Here is a 16,358-nt window from a genome sequence, read left to right on the forward strand (position 1 = left end):
AGGTAGTTTTCCCCCCAAAGTGCTCAGAGACATTTTCTCCAGCCAGAATCCCCATTCCCATCACCTGCATCAGGTGCAGGTTAACCCTGGTGGGACTCAGGTGATGCTCCCCTCCCTTTTCTTGGCAGTGTTTTCTCCCTGTGCTGCCAGCCTGCCACCAAGCATGGTGTCTGCTTGGCAGCCACCCCTCAACCTCCGGAAGCTCCCTGGCTCCGTTTCCTCGTTCCAGCTGGCCACTGAGGCACTGTCCCTGGCAGTGTGCTAGCGGTGCTTGTGCTGGTGTGTGCTGATGCTGCTGGATACAGAAGGTTCTTGGTGTCCCTCCCCTGTTAAGGTGTCTTTGCTTTTGCTTAGGGTAGGGCTGGAGCCAGCACAGTCCAGAGCGGTCCTACAGTTACCCTATATCCAGAGCACTTCACTCTCTTCTGAGGACAAAACACAGTGGCATTAATGCTCTTTGACTTTATCTGTTGGCAAGTTCCCCACCCATTCTCTCCTCACTCTTTGATTTGGCAATCATCTATAAACTTCCTAGGAAGTCCCTCTTTAGGGGCAGCAGGTTTCTGCAGCGTGGGTGCAGAAACAAATCCTTCTTGAACCTACTAGACCACTCCAGTATCTGAGGGTGCAAGGTACAATAGTACCAGAAAACTATTGCAAAATTTGTATTTTACCGAAGTATCCTTCTTTCCTGGTTCTTCATTTGATCTATCACCTTCCCCTGAGCTTCAGATGAAGTCAAAGAATCACAGGACTGCTGAGGTTGGAAGGGACCTCTGGGGGTCATTTGTCCAATCCCCTGCTACAGCAGGGACACCCAGGGCTGCACAGCTGGGACTGTGTCCAGATAGCTTTTGAATATCTCCAAGGATGGAGACTCAGCTGCTGGGGAACCTGTCAGTGCTCAGTCACCTACACAGTGGAAAAGTGCTGATGTTCAGAGAGAACCTCCCATGTTTAAGCTTATGCCTGTTGCCTTCAGCCCTGTCACTGGGCACCCTTGAGGAGCCTGGCTCCTCTTTGCATCCTCCCTGCAGGTATTATATACATTGATGGGATCCCCCTGAGCTGAACAGTCTCAGATCTATAAGCCTCTTCTCAGAGGAGAGATATTCCAGTTCCTTTAACTTTTTTGGAGCCCATTCCTGAGGCTTCTCCAGTATGTCCATGGCTCTTGAGTACTGATACCTCTGGCATTCTCCTCCACATGATTTGCAAAGTTTAGAAGTCCTCTCTGCTCTTTGTCAGACATCTTTGAGCATATTAAAACTGTCTACTTTTTTTTTTTTTAATGTTAAGTTCCACTTAAAAAAAAAATTACTAGTAATCTGTACTCCATTTTATTTATTAATATTGTTGTTTTTAAAATTCTCATGTCCCTTCATGCTCTCAGCATCACCTTTTCCAATACAATTCTCATTTCCAACTGAGTGATTCGATCTTTGCTTTAAGATAATTTTTCATCTGTTGCTTATTTGGCTTTATTTCTTCTTGACCAGGTTTCACAGCTTCAGATTCTGTGTTGGCAGTTTCTTGGCCAGTTTTCCCTTCCTGTTGACCAGATATAATCTCTGCCAGTATGGATGCTAAGTCCTCTATTGCTGGCCAAGCGAGAATCAATCATGCTGGATCTTACTAATATAAATTTACACTTAATAGAAATGTAACCCTCTTGGGAATTAACATCTGCCCTAACATAAACTTTGTCACATTTTATGAATGCTTATGAATATTAATTAATTATTCTAGCCCACTTACATGCATGTTTGTAAATAGACAGCTATTAGGACAATTAAAATAGCAAGATGGGTAGCAAAATGGCTTCAGTCTAACAGCTATATAAATAAATATATATTTAAGAATACTACTTCTGCCTGTGTTTCTCAGGACAGGCCGTTGTTCCACTCCGTACGCATGTGGACCTACTTTCCAGCTATTCTTGTTTCACATCTATATTGCACAATCACTGCAGAGCCACAGGCAGGATGAACCCCATTGTCCTCCAGAGCATTCAAGCTTAGCACAAATGCACGATCTAGCGACGAGAGCTTTCACGCAGCCGATTCTGCGTGCCCAGAAGTTCAGCTCAGCTTTTTCATCCTGAACAATGGGGAAGCAAGGGGGATAGCCTAATATTTCATCCTCTGTTTTGCCTACGTAGTCTTTGTCCACCAGTGTTCTGTGGCATTAAAGGTGAACCTCTTTCATGCGATAGCTATCAAAAAGCCTTCCTCCTCTAGACAAGGCAATGATGAGTTAGAGTCACTGTTTGCTGTTATCCTGATCTGCTTTTCAAATGAAGATTCGTTTTCTTTGATCTATATAACTTGTTCTGCTCCTTCTGTGTCTTCCCACACCATGGCACACAGTCTCTAGGTTAAATACAGGACAAAATTCTGAAAATTCATTTTTCTGCTGTCCTGTCTCCTAGGCATGCCCTCCTCCCTTCAAGCTTTCCTTGTACTTTTTTTTCACTGCTCGTAGTCAAACAAGTTATTGAAATGTTTTTGTTTGTTTTTTGGTGTTTCCCTCCCTCACCTTCAGTCGATGTTTGTAAAGCATTTAACACTACACCAGGCGGGTTAATTTACTGCACTGGTAAAACAGGCTATTTGGAGTGTCTTGCAACACTGACATGTTTTCAGCTTGAAAATCAGATGTCTCCATCCCAAAGGAAAGAATTCTTGCCAAAGCTTTGTTTATATCGATGCCAGGTGCAATCTGGCCCAACAGTGGTAATGACATATGAACACTAAACAGTTTGTAAAAAACATACTTCAAAATGAAACCTGAATCCTGTCTATAAAGACCCAGGTAAAGGTCTTACTAGGAATTTGCCTGGTGTAGAAAAGTATTTCTTTGTAGAAACATTAATTTGGCTTCTGGGCTCCCTTTAGTGTTATTAGTGGCCTCTGATTTCAGTTTTTTCATTACAGTTTGTTTTTCTTTTGCTCCTGGTAGAGCTTTCAAAGCCAAAGGTTTATTGTGTAAAAACATTTTAACAAAAATTACTGTAATTACTGTATTTAATATTTTATTTTGCACGTGGCTTTTGCATGTATGATTAGGAAAATAAACCTTTTCTTTTTTTGCTTCACAGAGAGCAACCCTGACCTGGTGAAAATTAGAAATACTGCAATGCAAAGCATACTGCAGCACCTCTTGATAGGGAATTGCCAGAATTTAATTGCATCCTCCTCTTCTTAAACAAGTTCAAAATAGGCTTTCATACCTAGAGGCGATTTTTTGGTTATTGGTAAGTTAAACCTGTGTAAGAGTCCTGACCCTTAGATGAAGTAACTCCCCGCCCATAGTGTGAAAGCATCAGAAACCCCAGTAGGCTGCAAATTGTGTATGTTTGTCTGATCTCTGTGATGGCCACATCCTTTGCACATCCTTACTTAAGGTAGGATACAACTGTGGAAAGCAGAGGCGGGTAGACACACTGAAACGTTTTTAAAATGTGCCCAGATTTTGTTTGCAAATCTGTATTAAATTGACACACCCACTAAATCAGTGGCCATTTAAATGAAAATCTGGCCCTAAAAACCAATGACATTTATGCAGTGATCAGATTCTTCTCTCTTCAGAGGGTCAGCGTTAAACCCAAGCGCTCATTGCTGCTGTCAGTATGTGTGCTGCTGTAAGGAAGGTGCCCAGTGTGATCTACATATCCTATAGGCATAGAGAAAATCGCTTCCTCAAAGAGTAAACCAAACAAAAGCCAGAGAACAACAGCAATAAGAGACTATTTGACAAAAAGCTATTCATGTGCAGAACCCATTACCTCACCACATACCTAAGAGCGAGCCAGTGGCTTTGGGTTTTGTCCTAAGAGGAAGCTGAGGGAAATTTTCAGGATGCTTTTCCCATGTGTTTGAAGTAAAATCAGGAGATCAGTATGCCTTTAAAATGAGAGATAAGCCTCTTAATACTTTAACTCAAACTTCACAAATCATGATTTTTGAATCAGTGCCTCAGCAGAAAAGGAAAGACTCAGATTTGCAGATGGCAAGTTGCTTGCTGCAATCTGAAAGGGTCTATACTATAATGGCAAAAAATATGACTATATACACTTTCTTCCTCTGTCCATCTGCCACTGTTATAGTCTAGTGTGGGGGTGATTTTATTTAAATTTGGACTGTTTGCAGGCTGATTTTTCATTTCTGCAATCATTAGGTTTGTAACAAAAAGAGTAAATAGATTTTTTTAAAAAAATCCCAACTGCTGCCTTAGTGCTGTGTGACTTAAATAGTGAAATCATTGCTACAGACTGCCACAGAAGAAATCTGCATACATCTGCTGCTGGTCTGCATGGTATCTCATCCAGTGACTATATATGTACATATTTACATGTAGGGAATCTTTGGGAATCTTCTTGATTCTTGCAAGTACTTTCTGAAATGGAAGATACAGAATCTTCTGGTGGTAATGACCAGGCAGACCAAGAAAAACAGAAGATAAATACATTAATAATAGAAAATGAGTGATGCAAATAGATATTTAATTTATTAATATTTAAAGGTCATAGGAAGAGTCATCTTGTTTTACTCACTTATTATTCTCCTTCATCCAGGGAAATGACACAGTAGATGCCCTGCGAGCCAGTTTCCCCCACACTCATAAGAAAAAAGGTCAGTGGGCAGAGGTACGTATTTATCAAGACACGGGGACGTTGAAAAGCTGTCAGGAACCATGACTGCAAGCATCAGATCATTCACCTTTCCCCTTGCTTAAGACTTGCCACGAAGAGGACATACAGATGGATTTTTGTTTTCTTGTTTTTCAGAGGGAGTGGATTTCCCTAGAAAAAGCCTCTGTGCTTTCATCCATCAGACCCTTATCATTGCAGGGACTGCCTGGTGGATCTGCCTCCTGGAGTGGTGGTCCTCATGGACAAAGCCCAGACTGGTCCCCTGTGCTTCCCCCATGCCCTTGGCTCCCAGTGGCACTGGTGCACCAAGGCTGTGTCCCTGGGGCTCTGCACAGGGAGCAGAGGGGGCTCTGTCCCAGCACATCCTGCTCCCTAGAAGGCAAGCTGGTGACTGCAGGGAACAGAAACAGCTGTGTAAGGCTGCCAGCTCTGCCAGGCTGATGGCAAAGGAATTGCATCAAATAAGGGAAATTGACTCCTTGATATGTTACGTTTTTAAAATGGCCTGTGATGTTACATGATAAGTTGTTTTAGGGCTTGTAGGTCATTAGCTCAGAGGACCTGAAAAAATAATATCTGAAGACAGACTTCTAAAGGATTCACTTTAAATAGCTTATTCTGTGAGAATGAAAAAACATCAAACTAAAATTATTGCAGAACACCGATTCCCATCTCTTTTGCACTGTGGAAGTGTCAGTGTGCAAGATGGAAACTCGAGCCCACTGGGACAGTAAATATTTTGAATCTGTGTTTTTTTGCAAGATGGAAGAAAGAAAGCAGCTGCCTACAAGGTTTCATCTGCTCTGAGTCCCATGGCAACTCCACCAATGAAGAGGGGAGATGAGTTTGGCCCACTGCTTGGCAATACCTTGAAAAGTCTACATGGAGGTATAAGTCATCTGCTTGGTCTAAATACTAATGAAATTTAGCCACCTTTTGGATGGCCCATATATTTTTTAACTTTCTTTCTTCTTTTTCCTTCTAAATTTAAAAGGAACTTTGATTTTGTTAGCGTTTGCATTCAATATTTGTCCTCCATTAAGATGGCATTGATATAATTTGGCATGCATGTTGTTCTAAAGTCACTCAAAAGAGTGGTAAAGAGCACTGAAGAACACTGTTTGCCATGGATCTGAAAATGTATAAACATTAATATATTTGTTTCATGTAAGAAAATGAATAGGCAGGATACATTTTGATGCACAGTTCTGAAATTTGGCTCTTTGTCTAAAGCCAATGTAAAAAATAAATGGGTTTTAAGCCTATGGAAAGCTTAAACTATCCAGCATCTTTGTCACTTATTCCATGTCAAGTGGGTTAGAATGTAGTGATTGTGATAAGGAGGCTTTTCACATCCATTTCTACCAGTAGTAACCCAAGACGCAGAGGGGGGTGAAGAACAAGGGTCATATTTATAATCTGGAATGCTGCAAAATGTATCTCTTCAAGTTTTCAGCTGAACTGAGATATTTATCTTAACAAGATCTAATTAGACCTAATTTCCATAGCATATCAATTATTTTCCTCATTAGAGTAGCTAATGCCATGTTCAGATATCATGGCAATCAAGCTTGCGATTTCTGGAAAAACTGGTTAGAAGGCTTGGTATTAAGTGTGTTTCCAACTGTGAAATTTATCCTTCTGAGCAATGCCTCCCAGTTTACTCACTTTGTTCCAGGATTCTCTGCAGCATATGGCCACTGGAACCCATTAAATAACACAAAGTAAGACAGGCAGCGATGAGTCAAAAATAGCTGCACTAGTGAATCGCCTTTCAAAATTCTGTCTCTTACAAGAAAAATAATGAAGAATAAGACATGCAATTAGAAGAAATTAAGGTCAATTTTCAAGCCGGGTTGCCTACATGGTGGTTTCAAAATCCACGTTAGGCACCTCAAATAAAAGCAGCCTGATTGAACACCTGCAGCTCTTGGCAATGCACTCGTGTGTATAAGGCAGCCAGGCAATTCTTGCACTTGGAGTCTCTACCTCCTGATTTTATTTTCCCCAGTTCCTAAACATCCTAAAACTCTGGGTTCTAATCACTAGGTTTAACACGTTCCTTTTTCCTCCTAAGGAAGATACCCAGTGCTTCCAGTGCAGGGCCATATGTGTGCCATATACTTGTTGGACCAGTCCCACTGGCTCAGCGTGAGAGTGAAGGCACTTTTTTCATTACAGGAGCTTGTCGCATGTTATTTGGCCAAATGTGTTGTCACAAGACGCTTGGATTCCTTGCATCCAGCCTGGGTCATCTACAAGTTTGGTGTCTGCTCTAAGTTTTTTTCTAGAGATTTTGTTAGAGAGGTCAGTATATCTGCAAGGAGATTTATCTTCTAGAGTGGCTGCATGCAGCGTTGAGATTATTTGCGCTTTGGAGGCACCCAGATCCCACAGCTGAGGCACCTTCTTCCTAGGGAGTTACAACAGTCAGGCTGAATCTCACCTCAGTGTTTTCTGGGCTGTTGTCTCCAATCCCAGATGTGACATACAGCATTTTGCTAATATGAAAGGCAGAGGTAGAGACCTCTGCTGCTATATGAATATTACACTAACAGTGGATCTGAGCTCGATGTATGGTTGTACTGACATGCTGCATGGCTGAGGGCAGCTTTCATTCACAGCTACACCCTAACCAAACACATTCATTTCTTCTCATTTAAAACATGCCTCGTGCTTTCAATGAGTACATCTTGAATGAGGCACAGGAAACATGCAAGTTTCTGAATAAAGGGATTTCTTTACTTGATGCATTTTCATAGAATCACAAAATGGTTTTGAAGATTTGCAGTTATTATCATTTGGTTATGTTTGTATCCAACTCCATTCGCAAATAAAAAGATGCTTCATCTGGCTGTGCAAATAATATATTCAAAGTATACCAGAAAATAAACAACTCTGCTCTTGTGACCTGTGTTATGAAGAATAAAAAGTTACCTAAAGGTCCAGAGAAGGTACATGCTGTGTTTGTGCCCTTATACCTAAGCATGTCTATGAATTTAATGGGCATATTCAGGTATTGTGCAGATAGGAATTCAGCCACATTTCTCCTAATTGATTTGAAATTATATGGACAGTAACGGTGCCAGAAGACAAATTAGTTTGCTCTTTCATACTGAGCTGAAGTTGTTTGGTTTTCTTAAAAGAAATAAAACTGATAATTGTCACTACAGTAAGTAAATATGTCTGAATACATGCAGAAAGCAGATCTATTGGGTAAGAAGGTTACAGAATCTCATTTTGTGGTCCATCTGCTCCCTCTTTGCTTCCCAAGCCAACAGACACTAATCTGGGATGAAGAAACTGACAGGACATGGGGGAGGAGTAGACGGTCATGATTCCTGCACGTTTCAGCTTTTTGATATATGTGCTCATGCCATTGTGATATAATAGAAGGAAAATAACGCAGTGGAGTCAGGAGGACAATTCCAACAATTATGCATTGCAGCAGCATTTTACTGCTCAAGATTTTCTCACATATTCAGTGCAATTTACATATTTTACCACTGAGATCTGAGCACTCAAAATTAACGTTCAAGGGGGAAAAGATGCATTGCTGGAAAAGATTGTTAAGCAGATCATAAGCTGAAATAAACAGCAAAATAATCAGATTGAGTTAAGAAAAGTGTCCAGAGTACTCCTGCTGGATTTTTTCTCTAATTTGCATCTATGTTGATGGTCTTGGAGAAAATGTGAACATCATCCTAGTAAAAATTTCTAATGGCCATAGCATGAAATAAAAGTGGTTCAAGAGGATGAAAATGAAATAAAGAAGAGATAGGGATAAAATCAAAATTCAAAGCCACAGACCATGAGTGTGAAAGACAAAGCCAAAGTGGCAGTGTGGCTAATGAGGGATGAGAGTGAGAGAGGGATGTGCTACACGACTGTGCAGTAATCAAAAAAAGGGCCAATGGAGCTGTATCATGTCATCTCCATCTCTGCACAGCTCAGCAACAACAGCATTGCCAGTTTTTACTTCTAATTCTGGTCACTTTGTCATCAGAAAGACCATAATGAATAGAAATAAGTTTCAATGGAAGCAAAAAGGAGCAAAGTGAAAAAAAGAGATTAAAATAGATAAATATGTATTGTTTGCTTTAACTATAATCAAGATGCAAGGCATGTACAAATGAATCAAGCATTTGAATGCTTCACTAAAAGTGGTAAGTTCTTGAACAGAAGCAAAGAGAAGCATCACTAGCATTTTGGATAAGGACTATGAAGAAGTTACAAAAACCAAAAACCCGTTGTCAGCGGGGAAGTGTGCCTAATGATTAAAGCACCTAATCCAAGATTTAAAAATAATTTCGACCACATGATGTGAAGCACTGATGCAACATAAGGTCCCTCTGCCAGGTGAAGGCTGCTCAAAATTTCTAAAATGGTAACTGTAGCCCAGATCAGAGGCTGTGAGTGTGCACAAAAATGACTGGACTTCCCTCAGCTAACCATGGATTTCTCATGGATTCCTTCTTATTTCCCTTCCATTCCCACCCTTCCAAAGCCACCTGGCTGTCCCTTGGATGTGGTTACCCTCCCTTATGTGCAGGACCATGATGATTCATGAGGAGAGTGGCTTAACTTTGATGCATGAGCCAAGATGCACATTTGTCAGCCTAGAATAGCATGGATCCAAGTCACATCCTTCAGTCTGTGTGATGCCTTCAAATGGCCAGTCATCACCAAAAAGTCAGCCTAAGCTCCATCTCCTCACTCTCCTGTATTTTGGAAGCTGCTCTTGATGCATTCATCTTTCACAGAGGCTGTCAAAAATTCTCTGCTCCCAGGAGCAGACACAGGGCCTAAACTTTCCATGGCCTAAGGACTTTCTCCTTACAGGCTTACTCACTTGGACTAATGGCTATGTATTACATGATATTGATTTTGTGAGAGCCAGGAATTTTACACAGCAAAGCCTATACATAATTACAGATCTTCCTCTGAACTTCATCAATGCTTCAGGATTTATAAAAATCAAACTTAAACTTGAGCTGACAAAAGAGATTCCCAGCACAGCAAGCTTTTCCAGAAAAACCTGCCCAGAAACTCTTCTCAATGGTTTAATGTACTGCAGGCACAGTATGCAATCACAGAATAAGGATATGCTTGGCATGAGCCAAGATGTGCATTCATCAGCCTAGAATAGCATGGGTCCAAGTCACATCCACTGGTCTGTGTGATGCCTTCAAATGGTCAGAGTCATCACCAAAAAAGTCAGTTTAAGCACTTTCTCCTCACTGTCTTGTATTTTGGAAGCTAGTCTTGATGCATTCGTCTTTCACAGAGGCTGTCAATTGCCAGGAGTAAGAAGAGAACAACTTTCTCCTTCTACTTACACTGGATGGGAGATCCTTGGAACGAGTGGCAGGCCCTTTGTGATTAATAGGCCTTGACTGGATTATTTCATGAATATACTCTTGCTTTTTGACTGATGTTCATTGCCACACTATCGAAAGGAAAATGAGTCTAACTATTCATTGTGTGAAACAGAGCTGCTTTTTGATTTGCTTGGAACGTGCCACTTGGTAATTTTTCTTGTTTGAAGCATCTTGGCATCCACAGCCAAAGGGAGACAACTCAAGGACACAGCTGGTCCTACAGGCTCTAGAGAAACCCTGGGAACAAAACCAGGGCTGCAGAGTTGAGAGAAGACTCCACAGAGTGAACGTGCAAAATCAGACTTGGCAGAGAAAGCCACCACAAGTGTGGAGCACAGCCAGGCTTCAGTGAGTGCCTCAGCAGAAAACCTAAGGGCCTTTGTCCAGAACATGACTAGCAGAGGTCAGTAATGAATAATACAGTAACAACACTTTCTCCTCAACTACATCCCATGTCCAGCTTTTAGATCCCATCTCTTGGTGCAGCTGGAAAGCCAATGCAAAGAAGAGCACTTTGACAACCCATGAGTCTATCATCTGTGAGAAGAGAGGGCCAACAGCTCTGCTGGCTTTCACTTTGCAGTCACGAATGTTCGGTAGTGTAGCAGAGAAATCTGCACAATCATCAGCTTCCAGGTGGCCATGGCAGTGGTTTTGTTCCCTCTTTGCAGGGGAGTTCATCAGCTATGTATGTGGTCCTTCTCATCCTGCAGCTCTTGCTCTGCTGCTAAGTCCTCACTGTGGTTGCTGGACCGCCTGCCTCTCCCTCTCCTGCAGGACAGACACTGGAGTGCTCTGTAATTCCAGATCCACCTGCAGTCTGGCTCTCCCTCTGCATGGTCTGGATGGCACAGGAGATGGTACTGGTGGCTGGAGACTCCAAGCACAGCTCTGATCCCCTTTATAGGGTCTTTGTTTTCTCCCAGCACATGCTTCTTTCTGTATTGTGTCAGCTGCTGAAAATAAACAGCATCCTGGAAATGGCACAGTTTCCGTGGCAGGTTAGCTGATGTGGTGGCCAGTGCACCACACTGCAGAGGGTGGGAAAGCCAAATGCAACAAGGCAGGGGATGCTGTGCACCAGACCCATGTCCAAAAAGAAGGGAGCCAGAGCAGCCAAAATTACATAGGTGGGCAGGTTGGAGAAGCTAAGTAATCCATCCCAGCTGAGCAGACCTACATTGAACTGCTGCCACCCATACATGTAAGAGAAACCACTTGTTGCTGTAAAATGCACCCTGAACACAGCTATAAACAGAATTAACATGAAAATATGGGTGTTCGGATGAATGAATTAAAAACAACGACAATTTTGATAAGTTCATAAAACACGCAATAATTTTTTTCTGCAGATAAATCAAAACACACAATTTGAAAAGGAGAACCCAATTCACCCTATATGCTTTAGGTTCAATACATTTAGCAAAACCCAAATTAAAGAGATTGAAAGGAATCTTTGCACAAGTGTTGAAGAAGAATCCAGCCCCCCTTGACTGCAGATGATGCAGGGGCTAGTGCTGTCCTCTGTCTGGCAGCAGACTCCCACCCTTTCCACCAAAATAACATTTGCTTACTAATAATGTCTCTTTCTCCAAAAGGTGTAAATGGGCCCTTGTTCGAGCTCATCACAGATTCAGCTATATTCTTTTATCTCCAGTAATCTGGAGATTTTTTTCCCTGCAGATAGTTTCTGTGTTCCATTTGCTGCTATTCGCTAGAGAAAGACTCTTGGGCTTTTTGCCCTTTGTATTTCCTCTCTTCTTTCATGTGGAGAAGACTGCCAACGTGGGATTTGCAAACTGCTGCCAATATGGGATTTGTGCTGCTGCGGCTGCCAATCTTTAATTTAGCATATGTATAAAGCTAATTTTTGGACATGATGCTAGTGCCTGGCATCTCTGCAGGAGTCAGCCAGGTTGTAATGTTTGTATTGTACTGCACTATAAAAAAACAATAAAAAGAAAATATAAAGGAAAAAGCCTTTTATCTCTAGCTTTATAGCTACAGATATGGTCTAAATACTTGTATTCTCCTTCTGTATCTAAAATCCGCTTCCTCCTTTCTGTGCCATAGCCCTTTCTTTTAGATTTGCAGTTTGTGTTGCCTGTATTAGAAGCCAATGATAGGCTCCTGCTCCCTACTGAGAATATCTTCATATTAAAATGTATAAATTCAACTCTTTAGAGGCAGAAAAAAAAGACTAGTTTCCCTTTAATTATATTTAAAATACACAGTCACATGTGAGAAGAAATATTTTCTCTTTAAAAAAAATATGTTAATACAGAGAATCAGAGAAAAAAAATTATCATTCAGGAAACATCTTTCTTATGGAAAACATAAGCTTGACTACCCTTCCTTGGCAAGGACATCTATGGTTTGGGAGGATGTTCCTGCAGTGAATTCTCTAAAATACGGCAGTGCCATTCTGGCCACTCAGTGGGAGTGTGAGTGAGCAAAACTCCAGCTCCAGAAGCCCCCATTTGGAGGACCCCATGTGGCTCCAGGGAGCTCCTTGGCCAGGCCTGGAAGCAGGCAAAGGGAAAGCTTCTGGGGAAGCCATGGCCACAGGATGGGCTGAGGGAAGCAGCTTTCTGCTGCCCCATGATGGTGGCTATAGCAGGACAAAGGCTGTAGTAGAACCACTGTTCCCAGTGGTCCCAGATGGATTTATAGGAAGAGATGAATTAATTGGAAGAGCCTTCAGTGACAGTTCACAGTTCTTTCTTATGGAGAGGATCTCCTAAACCTTTACCTAAACTTATTCCAGCCCTTGTACTTGAAGAATGGGTATTCCCCAGAAGATGTGTGGCATGGAGGAAATGCCAGTGAATGGGCTGTGGTTTGGAAAAGCCTGGCAGACCACGAGTGGCAAACTGAGCTAGTGACTTAAAGTAGGACCCACTGACTGCATAGAGTCTGAGCATTTGCCCCCAAATGCAGGGGAAAAGTTCACCAGACAAACACAGAGCATCATGAGGATTTTGTAAATCTGCTTTTTACAACTATTTAGTATACCCACAGGCTATTTTGATTTTTTCTTTTGTTATCAACAGAGATTTTTGCAGTTTCTTTTCTCACTAGATATATCAGATGAAGGAAAGGGAAATTGCTCTATCCTGGCATCACTTTTTCATTTTAATTATTGTGATTTAAATTATCCCATCTATGGAAGCCCACAGTAGAGTGTTGACTACCCAGTAATAGAAGGTAGTTTTTCCGCACGGCTAGACTGGTATTTTCTAAGAAGGAGATCTGCTAGCTTGCCTACTTTCACAGCAGCAGTGCCATGGGCCGTAATGAGACAGGATTATTGTTGCAACTGCTCTTGAAGGCCTCTCTCCCCAGGCAGCCAAAGAATGACTGAGTCACGCAGGTGATGCATTCGCTGTAACAAGATGGACAAAACCCTGAAATCCACATCCCGAATAATCCCACACCTCTGGAGGAGGGGGTGTGGGGGGATGAGAACAAAACCACTGATGCCAGAAAAAAAACAAACAATCCAAACTGTTTATTTTAAATAAATAAATAAAGGGGGAGGGGGGTGGTGGTGGTGGTGTTTTCTAATACCAATATGCCCTGCACAGTCATGCAGAAGAACTGGAGTTTGATTTCTAATCGCAGCCTCTTGTTCCTGGGGCTGGCAGGAAGCACGCATGGGGTGGAAGGAGGTGCCGTGCATCACTCAGCAGCAGCCCCTCTGGCTGCCTAATGAAAGGGGCTGACAGGCTCTTGTGGGAGACCCATCCAGCCTGCCTTGGCTGGAAGGATGATGGCCTTGGCACAGAGCACCACACCGCAGGAGGGGGTTTTTTCCCGGCTTTATAAACGACATCCTTGAGGCCCTGTGTGGCTGCCAGCTTCTGCTGCCCAGTGCAGGACTGTCTAGGACTCCCTCTGGAGCTCATCCGCCGGCTGGAGAAGCTGTGTTTGAGAAACACAGGATAGCCCCTGGCAGAGTGTGCCGAGCTGGACCACCCTCGCTGAGCTCCCCGCACCTGCTGGCAGGGAGAGCGAGCACTGGGACTGGAACAGCCTCAAGAATAGAACCATTGATAGAAGCACAAACGTAGAGCAATTATTTATCTTGTGCTAGGAGTGTGTGAGGTGGCAATTGTGCAGAGCCCTCTGTAAGTTAGAAATCTGCTCTATTCCCAGAGCACTGGTGCATCAAGGAAACTCTACAGACAGGCACCTCAGAAATACGGAAAGGATTAGGACTCTGAATGACAGGATGGTGTCACCAATGTTGTGCTCACATTAGCAGCCATGCTCTGACTCCCTCACCCTCTTCTGTCATGGGGGCAGCAGAAGGAAATGCTGTTATCTTTTCAGAATCAAGCACTGCCACTGAAAGACATGAGGCAAATACGATCTTATAGATCCCCATGAAGCTTCAGAATTATGACACAAAAATTAATTTCCAATCTGTAGTGGAGAAAGGAGGAGATTTTCTGCACTTTTGCCTTGCTTTGCAAGCTCCTGCACTGGGCAGCAGCCTTTGAGCACTGGTGACTACTCTGGAGAGCTGTTCCTGGTGACTAAGGTCTCATTTCCACCAGGAGTACCTGCTGTGGTTTGGCTCAGTCATTATATTTCACAGCACACAGGGCTGCCCTCTGCTATGTGCCAGTTGCATCTGAAACAAAGCAAGCAGTTAAGGATACTTCAGACCCATCTACCAGGATAAAACTTACCACAGGTTTTGTTTCACTTGTGTCTGGCCCTTCTCTTCTGATTAAATTCCAAGATTTATTAGGCTTGCCTGATGCAGGCCGAGCCCAAGCACACAGTTTTCCCTGACAAGGTATCACAAGCTCATGCAAGTACCGCTCATTCCCAAGACAAAGATTTTATCCCTGGACTGCAAGCACTGGCCACTGTCTGTGTCTGACCAACCACTGGTGACTCTGCTAAACCTGCCAGAAAAAGGGATGTTACCAAGTATTGTTTCTGTCAGAGAGCTGCAATCCTTGGCAGTGCCAAACAGGAATAAATATGAACCAAGGGGAAAGTATTTCAACTGCATGCTGCATCATGAAACCTACTCAGACACAAAACCCAATTCAACACAAACAACAATAAAAAGCTTTTCAGGAGGTCTTGGTATGACCTCATCATTGACCTGCTGATTCACCATTCAGTTAGGCAAAGGATTCATATGACACTAGTCTTCCCCAATCATGTGAGAAGGGTACCAAATAAAATGGACTCACTGGTGTGAAACATGAAATTATCCTCTCACATTTCATCTGTCAATTATTTCACATCAGCAGTCAAGGAAAACAGATGTAATGAACAGCTCATCATTCAAAACAATCACCTCCTAAACCCAATTCCCTTGCTAAATATATTCAGGGGAAGATCAGCAATGGTTGGATTTACACACAATGTGAACTGACTTCACTGGTCAGTTTTCCATGTTGGGCCACACCAGCCCAGCTGTACCCCACACCTCTGAGTGTCCAGGCAGCTGCCTGCTTCCAACACGTGACCCCTCGCTGTGCAATACCATGTCCAGCTCTGAATAGAAGTGCAATGCCTTGATGTCACTCACTTGACAGCCTGGGCATCTACCTCTCCCAGCATACCAGTGCTGAAAGCAGGGCAAGAAAATAAGGACAATAAAATAGCCAGGATAAGAGAAAAACACCATTGTGTCCAGGGTAGATCACAATCAACAGTGAAAGTGAGAATACATGAATGTTAAAGCTTCACTTCAAAAAAGACTGATGTCCCCCAGAATAACTCATATTTAAGAGACAGGCAGACACCCCACATGTTTCCATTTATTTTTTTTAAGTCTTTGCCCTTACCTTTGCCGTCCTAACCACATCTGACTTCAGACTACCAAAGCCTGACCACTGCTGACTGTATCTCAGTATCAGAAATACCTTGGCAATTGCACGACCAGATAAATATCACTGCAGACTGCTATTTAAAAATGCGTTACTATGACTTAAGGGAGACAAAAAGTGAGAATTTTTTATTTCTCATAATATGGTGCACACAACCATTACATCCTGAGCTTTTACATATCACCCTTTGCTGATGTAAATACTAGAAATGGATGCTATGTGGTCAACAGAGCACTGCTGAAGCACGGGCAGTCACACAAGAGTGACGTTTCCCACCTAATTGCACAAACACTCCAACAAACCGCGGCACCTTGGAGGTCTGGTTCCTCACTGATATTTCAGTTGTTCACTGCCGCAGCCACGGATGCAGCGAATTTTGAAATAAACACCACTGCTCGGTGATGCTGACACTCCCAGTCAAGCATATCTTGATGAAATTAGAGATGCAGAAAATATTTTTTGACA

At 42.6% G+C, this 16,358-nt stretch overlaps 1 protein-coding gene and 1 long non-coding RNA gene across 4 annotated transcripts in view; one reads left to right on the top strand and one right to left on the bottom strand.

The window, feature by feature from the left end:
• Window positions 1-7,522, top strand: part of LOC139591812 (uncharacterized) — a 74,313-nt gene extending 66,791 nt beyond the window's left edge. For both annotated transcript variants that reach the window (XR_011679752.1, XR_011679751.1), the window contains 3 exons: window positions 3,101-3,256; window positions 4,577-4,648; window positions 4,790-7,522. This is a non-coding gene — a long non-coding RNA (uncharacterized lncRNA). The remainder of the gene's footprint in view (window positions 1-3,100; window positions 3,257-4,576; window positions 4,649-4,789) is intronic.
• Window positions 1-16,358, bottom strand: part of CLYBL (citramalyl-CoA lyase) — a 166,950-nt gene that overhangs the window by 39,136 nt on the left and 111,456 nt on the right. The window lies entirely within an intron of this gene.

This window comes from Agelaius tricolor, unplaced genomic scaffold (assembly GCF_023055355.1).
Source record: "Agelaius tricolor isolate 1412-34295 unplaced genomic scaffold, bAgeTri1.0.p SCAF_7, whole genome shotgun sequence".
Lineage (NCBI taxonomy): Eukaryota > Metazoa > Chordata > Aves > Passeriformes > Icteridae > Agelaius > Agelaius tricolor.